This window comes from Macaca nemestrina, chromosome 5 (genome assembly GCF_043159975.1).
Source record: "Macaca nemestrina isolate mMacNem1 chromosome 5, mMacNem.hap1, whole genome shotgun sequence".
In the NCBI taxonomy this organism is placed as follows: Eukaryota; Metazoa; Chordata; class Mammalia; order Primates; family Cercopithecidae; genus Macaca; species Macaca nemestrina.
The window spans coordinates 92,774,845-92,784,368 of NC_092129.1; the positions used below are offsets into that span (position 1 = coordinate 92,774,845).

At 32.9% G+C, this 9,524-nt stretch overlaps 1 long non-coding RNA gene across 1 annotated transcript; it reads left to right on the top strand.

Moving 5' to 3' along the window:
- The first annotated feature begins 3,157 nt into the window (after positions 1-3,157).
- Positions 3,158-5,956, top strand: LOC105492203 (uncharacterized). Its single transcript, XR_011623075.1, has 3 exons — positions 3,158-3,347; positions 3,898-4,059; positions 5,700-5,956. It is a non-coding gene; the product is annotated as an uncharacterized lncRNA (long non-coding RNA).
- The last annotated feature ends 3,568 nt before the right edge of the window (positions 5,957-9,524 follow it).

Sequence of the window (9,524 nt, forward strand, 5' to 3'; positions counted from 1 at the left end):
TTTCTGAAAAAAATGTATTCTTTGAACAACAACAACAAAAAATCTTTGAGGATTTTGTTGGTGGCGTTTTGTTTTATTTTTCAGCAATGTTCTCAGAGAGACCAGTACTCTGAAATTCTTTTCCATTTACTTGAAAGAATCCTCCCCACCTAAAAGAAAGTGTTATATGTCAAAAATTGTCAGCTCTTTAGGAATAGAAAAAGTACCACTTCAAGACTTACCCACTTAAGATTTGATTGACCAGTTTATGTCAATCATAAACTGCTAGATTCTCTAGAAATGGCAATCTCAGTGTCTTTTCATTGAGTTTACAAAGAAACTGCAATTTACTTAATTTTACAGTGGCTCCTCCTAGCACAAACAGATTGAAGGCTATTACTTTAGTTTACCAACAGGTACATCAAAATATTATGTGACATGTTTAATTCAGATGTCAGCTAAAACTCATTCCTTTGGATATTAATGAAATTATTTCTATTGTCTATGGATTATAGAGAATGAAATGTTGTCTTAACAATTTTTTATGGATTTCTAAAGGTCTTTTGGAATTTTAGCTGTTCTCTTACTTAAATTTAGGGGTAGGCTAAGTGTCTTGATTGTCTTAGCCTGTTTTTAAATGCAAACACTGATAAATAATTCAGTATATTTTATGTACAATGGATTATCAAAGGTTAAGGAGATAGGAGTGCATAACAACACCTACAACTTAAAACATCACATTTGAAATAATCTTTTCTAAATATCTTACAGCCATTTCTTTGGTTTAGGTTTTATCGAACTAATAGGCTGCCCAGTAATCCTTACTTCTCTCCACTGTCTAACATACCCTTAACATTTCTATCTGGTAAAAGACAATATTAAATCACCGTTTCCAGCATGGTTCCTGCAGAACTATAACTTCAGGGTCTCCCCATCCACCTCCCAGAGGCTTAAAGAGGTATTTTCCCCAAACAAAGGCAGTTCTCTTCCTTAAGTCAAAATTCTGGAGCCAGCTGTTTCGGTAATTAAATTCTCAAACTCAATTCTATACAAAGTGTGACACTGACTCAGATTGCTTGAAAGCAGTCCAGTATTCTTACACTATTCTGAATATTTTAGTCCCTGAAATACTGATGGTAAATATATTATGGTTCCACTTCTCATCATTCAGTGTGAGGGTGCAGTTCCCCAGTCATTTCCTTCTCTCATGACTATTAAAAAAGGGCGAATCATTTGAGATACTGAAACATTTAAAGCTGTTTAATCTTTGAGCTTGTCGCCGCTAGAGTCAAAGTCAAATATTTCAAATTCTGAACCTACGGTTGATCATTTCCTTTAGTGCTCTTATGCCTCTCGAGGTTCCAAATATTCAGTGTTCATCTAGGCATTCTGAATCAAGAATTCCAACACCATAATTTGTATTCAATATACATGTCAAATCAGGAGGGTTATACCATAGTATAAGTTTCTAATCCACCTGTACTGTCTTTATACACTGATGCTGAATTTGATCCAAAGTAATATCCAAACATTGACTAAATTAGCTTTAATATTGATCTACTGCCTTTTTTGTCATTGACATTTATACTTAATAGGGACTTATTTAATCCTGAAAATATTGGTAAAATGATTTTCAGTTGAATTGGTACATATAGCAACATACCCATAGTCTTCCTGGAAAGTTTCATTTCTTTCATTGAACACAGTAGACTGAAGAACATGAACTTAAAATTAATATTCTAAGATTACTATTGCCATAATTATCTGTACAAAGATTTTTATAAATGCTTTCTCAATTATATATATGTCCACACGGTGAAGAAAAAGGCTATTGTAAGTTTAAAGCCAAGTTTAAAACGTGATTCTTTCAGTTGCTGCTTGCTAATTAATTGTGCTTAATTATAATTCACCTTTAAACATAATCATTATAAAAGAATAGTTAATTATTCCACATTGTGGCAGATTTGGGGATACAGTCATGTATTCAAAGAATATCAAAATATTATGTTAACATAAATATTTTCCAAAGTGTGGGTAATTATGCTCTGTCACTGAAAACTTCATAAAATGGCTTATTTTTGATATACATTATTGCAAAACCAAAGCAAAATTTATAAAAATAATTTGAATTATTTATAATCTGTATTTTATACTATAAGGTCTTCAATTTTTTCTGCTAAATGTGTACGTATACATTTACAAATAATTATGATTGAAAGATAGTTGAGCTATTCAAATACACAAACAATAACAATTGGAAAATAATGCAATAAACCATGACTTTTTAATGACTTTAATTAAGCTGGGAAAAGAGATATTAGTGAAATGCTTTTATTAGAACTGAGGTCATATATAGGAAATATTAAAATATATTGTGAAGGCTCTTTCTTGTGTTATATCTTATATCACTGTCAGTTATCTTTTGTTGCATGAAAAACCACCCCAAAACTTAGTGGCTTAAAACAACAACCAACATTTATTATTTTTCATATTTTTGCAATTTGGGTAGGGCTTTGGGGGAACAGCTTATCTCTGCTCTGCATGCTATTGTGCTGGGTGGCTTAACTGGGGCTAGAGGATTTGAGATGTCTTCACTTACAAGTCTGGCACTTCAGATAGAATAGTTGGAAGAGCTTCAGGAGTGGCTGAGACTCTCTCCAACCAGTGGTCTTCCATTATTCAGAAGTCTTACTAAACCTCTGCAGGGAAGTGTGATGCCAAGAAAGCAAAAACTAAGGCAACCTTGTTTCTTAAGATCTAGACCTGGAACTAGCACAATGTTATTTCTGCCACATTCTATTGGTCAAAATAAGTCAAAAACTCAACACAGATGTGAGAAGAGTGGAAAAAGATTCCATCTCAATGATGGGAGGTACAACATATATGTAGGAGCAAGGGCTGAATAACTGACAGTCATCTCTGCAGCCATCTACTACAATCACTATCAATATTAACACTTAAGGAGAGAGACATGATGACTCACAATAATTTTCAATAGGCGACACTTCAGATGTCAAATAAAAACTCAACATTTTTATATAAGGTTTCTGTGATTTAAGTTGTTGAGATGCCAAAATAAATTTGTAAAGTAACACCAAATATGAGATGTTGGTCAAGTTGATTGCCAACTAGAAACTAGTTAGCACAGGTTAATCAAATACTTCTGACTTTAGCCAGTTCAATTGTGTTACTGTTCTATTCTAGGCACTGAATATTCCCATAAGAAGGACATACAAATATTAGAAGCAGTGAATGATGTGCTAATAGCCAAAATTATATGTCAATTATCACATTTTCAATTACCTATCACATTTGGCAATTAACATTTTGTTAATCATCCACTCTCCAGTTTGATGTGACTTTCTAAAGTAAGTAGCTTACCCTCTAACTCTGAAAAATTACTGTTTATCATTAGTGAATACATAAAATTTATATTTAATTTAGGACTGTCTTGTGATAATGAATTCACCTCAAGCAGGATTTGTCTAGAGTAGTGTACATATATGAGAGCAGATATTTTCAAGCAATGGTTTTGCAGTTTGGATGTCCTAACTATACAAACAGCATGCTGAAAATGGATTTGCAGACATTAAGAAAGCATTTCTAATGATGTTCATTTTGATAATCAGAGTGCTTTTCATAGAAGTATGTTCTCATAGCAATGTAAAGAAAGCTGAATGTTATTTTGATCAATATAGAAGCATATGAGCTGTGGTTTGTGAATAACTATCCAAATGTAGTCCTTCTTTGTGCATTTTGGCTAATGAAGTGTGGTGTGGTGGAAAGTATACAGATGATTACAGATCTGAGTTCAAATCTTAGCACATTCAATTATTAGTAAATTATTCAGTTATTGCCATGCTAATGCTGTCTAACAAACCATCCCAAACCAATAATAACAAACATTTAATTGTTTAGTTCATAGGTCTACAGGTCAAGGCAGTTTGGCCCTATAGGCTGTGATTGTCTGGGCAGCTCTGCTTCAAGCTGTGGTCAGCCTGGCCTCAGCTCCTAACTGCAGGCCAGGGTTAGGTCCATTCTCCATGGATAAGTGGCCACCAAAGATATATTATTATCATGGTAAGTAGCGAAAAGGCAAAAGCAACCTAAACGATATAACACATTTAAAACACATTTTCAGGCCTTGCTCACATAATATCTACTTATTTTCTGTGGCCAAAATTACGTGGTCAAATTCAAATGCAGCATAGAATGTACTACATCCCAAGAGGGAAGCAAGGAGGTAAGTGAGTATTTGCTGAATCATATTCTAATCTTTCACAGTAGCTATCCACATTTGAGTACCTTCCATATTGTCTTTGAATCCCAATGTTATCATTATCTGTAAAATGTGAGTAATAATAAAACATGATCAGAACTATATGAGGATTAGCATGTTCCTGACACAAAATTGACTGGATAATCTGGTGGTGTCATTCAGTTGAATATGCATCTGTAGGAAAGAACAGATTTAGCTAAAATTGAAAGAAGTAAAATCTTGGCTATTTTAAAGTTGCTGTCACAAACTAGTAAATTTCATTTACTACTGTTAAAAATAAAGTTGACACCAGGATGTTAGTAAAAATTTAACATAAAAAAAACTTAATAAAAATATTAAGTTCCATTTAGTACTGTTACAAAGCCATATTCCTTAGATGTATGGCATTTACTCAGTGATATATCAGTAGATAAATTAACCAACAAATTGACATTAAGTACCCTATTAAATTGTGAAGCTGACATTGCTACAGAAAACTGACAACAGATATAAGGGCATTTCCCTCTAGCAGCTTCAAATTTTTATACGGAGTCTAAAAACAAGGAAGATTAAAACACAAATTAATGATATAAACAATTAAGCTGTAGAATTAGGGATGGCAAACATCTCAGTATCTTAGTAATAATTATGAAGAAACTCATAAAGGAAGAAGAAATGACATAACAACTGAAGGACTGGACTTGAGTAAAGAAAATGGTTGGAAACTACTAGATGGGAGAGTTTGCCCCTGCTATTACTATTACCACTGGCTTCATTTATAGAGCATCTACAGTTGTCTCAAGCTCCATGGTAGAACTGTACCCTCGCTGGTTCATTATATAGCAAACCTAGTGGTTGTCCCCAGTGAAGAATTTAATCATTTTTTAAAATTCATTGGAAAAGGTAAGATTAGTGTTAAAAGCACAAGCCTGTTAAATTCCATCCCCCATGCAACACTCTCACAAATGGTATGACCTACTTGGAAAAAGAAGAGAGTATATGTAGCATACCAGTAAAAAATAATAATTAAAATGCAAGGTTGGCTCATATTATAAAGAACATTGGATCAGATTAAGGAATTTGAATGCTTTATACCAATAAGGGGGACATTGGTGGATTTTGTTTGATGAGAACAGAGTGTTAAAAATCAAAGCAACATGACACATACACATTAGAACACGTTGCAAATGTGGAGATTAATTTGAAGATTATGCAATAGTTCAGGTCTTTCAGTGAAGGGTATGCAATAGGACATGAAAGAAATGAAATAGATACTATAAAGGCAGAATTAGCAGGCTGTCAAGAAAGAGAGTTCTACTATTTTTAATTCCTCATTTAGTCATATTTTTAGATCACATCTTTCTTGTGATGATTATATAACATACAACCAATAATTCCTTCTGTGTGTAAATATGCCTTTCCTCAAGACATTCCATTGGCTCACATACATTATTGTTGAAAGACAGAAGCAGATGTTAATGGAAGTGATGTTTAATGATCTGTGACCATATATACAAAGAATACAGACATCATAGTCATCTGTTAACCACATCGTTGAAGCCTGCCAGTGCAATAGAATTCATGACCTTCAGATCTCAAGAACCAACCTCTTCCCAGTGAGTTGAAAGAGCTCAGCTGGAAGAAGAGTAAAAAGAGAGAATAAACATTGGAATAAGTGTGACATCCCCTTGCATAGGAGGTAAGTGACATATATGCAGTCTTCCCTTTACCTCCCATTTTCCCTGTGATTAGGGCAAGGTTTATTCTCAAGGTACAGAGGAGTTGGGGTTCACAGAAGGGCATTACCACACTTGGGTGCCGATCTTTAATGATGCAGCACTGCTTATGTATACAGACTTCAAGGCCATCAGCAAATATGTGAAAAATATTACCACAAGTTTCCATGAAAAGCATCAATAGTGATTCAATGACCAAAGGAAGGCACTCACTTTCTAATCAAATATAACCTATTGACAGCTAAGCACATGTGGCATGGTTTATGAGTGAAGCTGGGGTTCTCAGAAAGGCAGTATATATGCCTTTTGGAGGATAAATCATCAAATAATAGGTTTCATTAATTATCATTACTAAAATGAAAGTTTCACTTTGATACTAAGAGTCATCAAGAAAGAAGCTGTTCCAAATTTTTAGGCATCCTGCCATGTTATGATTAATTTTACAGTGCATGCATGGATGTTTAGTTAGAGAAGAGAACTGTAGATATCTTGTACAATCCATCAAAATAGTAGGAATAAACTGTCACTCCCAACCTGAGCCGTGAACATGTTTATTTATGAGCCACTCTGCTGAAATTGAAAAAAAGAAAATCAAGACAGCAATGCAAAGAGAGGCATCTGAAATGTTTTCTGTTAAGTAACAGCTAATGGAAAGCGTGCAATGAAGAAAGCCTGGCTTATTTCCAGTTTTCAAAAAGGTTGAAAACATTGGTTCAAATAGTTTCGATTTCTTATTTGACCCATCTTAGGACTCTTAAAATGTAATGTGCTTGTCTTTACAATTTGGCTAGTTATGTTTTAAGTGGCAGTGAAATCTCTTCTCTGAATCTGTATTTTTAGCATGAATTAAGAAAAACTGAAAATAAATGCATCAACTTGTTAAGTGACCATCTTTGTGGAATAGTACTATGATGATTTCTTGTCTCTCTAGCTATCTGCACTTCTTTTCATTTCTTCTGCATTATACATTGTATTTATATTTAAACATAAAGCCAACACCTTTTCTTTCATTTACTTGTAGCTTTATCCCTATTTCTAGGGACAATGACTAAAGCAAGGTAGGGGCTCAGTAAATATCTGTTGAATGAATGGATGAACAAATAAACTATTTTTATTTATATTAGTGCCATATTACATACTATAGCCATAATATATATAGCCATAATTATATTATAGCTATAATATATAGCCATAATTATAGCCATAATTATATTAGGCTATAAATTAAAGTGTATAAATTTACATAAACTTTGAAAACATACCTTAAAATATCCACTTATTACCAGCACTTGGGAGAAATTTCAACAAAGGACAAACTAGAAACAAAAAAGTTAAATAGTAGCTTTAATGTGTTATGCAAAAAGAAGAACCATGTATACTTAAAAATACTTATTCATCTTATTAAATAACACTGCATGAAGGGGAAGACAAAACTTTTTATTACTGCAGCACATTACATATCAAAACACATGAGATGTTGTCAAAGAGATTTTTTGATGAGGAAGACAACTTATTAAATGTTGATCTCAGATGTTAAAAAAGAAGTACAGGAAGATAATAAAGAAACACAAATTAAGAAGCAAAAGAAAGAGCTAATAATACATGATCTGATACTTTCCAAAAAGATGCCAAGTAGAAAATAACAGTGAAAACAGAAAACCTTGGAAATGCTTTCAGAGAAAATAAAAACAATTACTTGGCAAGAGTAATTACAAAGAGTTAGTAATCGCTGACAGTACATAAAAAAAAACCATGAGAAAATGCTCCACACACGATGAAAAAAAAATAAAAATAATGAAAATGTGTATTTGTTTTAAACAACTACTTAATGGATGACCAAAGAGCTAGAAAACCTGGGAGTTAACCTGTAGTAACCAACAACTATGGAATAGAAAAACTATCAAAGAAACATCAAACCAAATGCAGTCAGATTCTTATGATGCTTCTAGTAAATGCTATCACAACTTCAGCAAGTAAATAATATGTATTGCACTGAAACATATCCCAGAAAACAAAAATTATGAAACTCCCCCTAATAACAGTGATGTTAGAATTAGTAAAGCTAAATAATTACATAGAAAACTAAAACCTGTATTTTGGCAACTTCTGTTTTATACCTTCTACAAAAACATTCTTTCTCAGGATGTTTTAAAGCTGAAATTCTTCTCATCACTCAGGTTTTAACTCAAATTGCAAGTCCTCAGAGTCCTTCCTTAAACACTCTAAGGTTATGCTGCCTCAGGCACTCTCTAACCAATTCAATCAATTTTATTTTATTTGTCATATGATGATGTGAATTGATTTTACTTTCACTTTTTAAACATGTTTATTGTGTGTCTCTGACCACTGGAGGGTTAGTTCCATGAAGGTACAGCTGAAACCTCAATGTTTTGAACACTGCTTACCACATAACAGGCACTTAATAGACATTTGTAAACATTGTTATATCTCACTTAGGAATACAGATATAAAAATCCTATAATTTAAATATTAATGCAGCATTTCATTTTAAGTATAATAATTATATATACTTCATATGACCATAACTTAAATACAACAGTGTATTAAACAGATTCTAGATCATAAACTGATTATAACTTATTCTATAATATAGGAAGGTTGGTTCAACTTTAGGTAATCTATAAATTTTATTACTTCCATAGACATGTTAAAACACGTGATTATCGGGGTAGATATTTTACAAACATTTTATAAAATTAAGCAAATGTTCCTACTTGAACATTTAGTAAAACAGCTGATTATGATGAAGATAACTGAGTAATATGTAAGCAGAAGTGAGGTTTGCCATGGTACTTTGTTATAGCCCTGTAAAACATGCCAATAGATTATGGGTGGTGACGTGGTGTTGGAACCTCTGATATTGACCAGGTGAGCCCGCAGAAAGGGTTGAACTCTAATTTGGCTCAGTTTGATTCTCTTGTTTGAGGTTCCAGGTGTACCTATGCACTCTGGAAATATTAAGTGGAATCAATGCAAAAAGTTATCATCAGTTGGACTAATACTCTATAATGCCCACACAAGCTTTGTGAAAGCTGTGCCAGAATGTATAGTCTGGTCTAAAAAAATATGAAGGTCCCAAACTCCATGAACATGCACAAGGTCTAGGAAACCCAAAAGAGTACAAGAATTTTTACATGCAAACACACGAAAAAGAAAAAGAAAGCAAAATGAACATGCCTTCTGAGACAGAGGAGTTAAGCTCAAATCTCCAAATTTCAAAATTAATAATGGGGACAAAACATGCCAGTTGGTAATGATATAATATTTTAAGAACCTAATGTAGTTTTAAAACTTCAAGCTAGAAGAAAAATAGAAATGGAAATTGCTGAGACAGAATTGAGTCCAGAAACAGACCAAATTTTTAAAAAAACATGATAAATAGAATATTTCAAATCAGCAGAGGAAATATGGCATTAGGCCAAATGACTAGTCATTTGTGAAAAATAATGAAATCACTCCTGTACTCCTTATACCTGAATAAATTCCATATTCATTTCTAAATAAAACATGAAAATGGCATTATTAAAAGT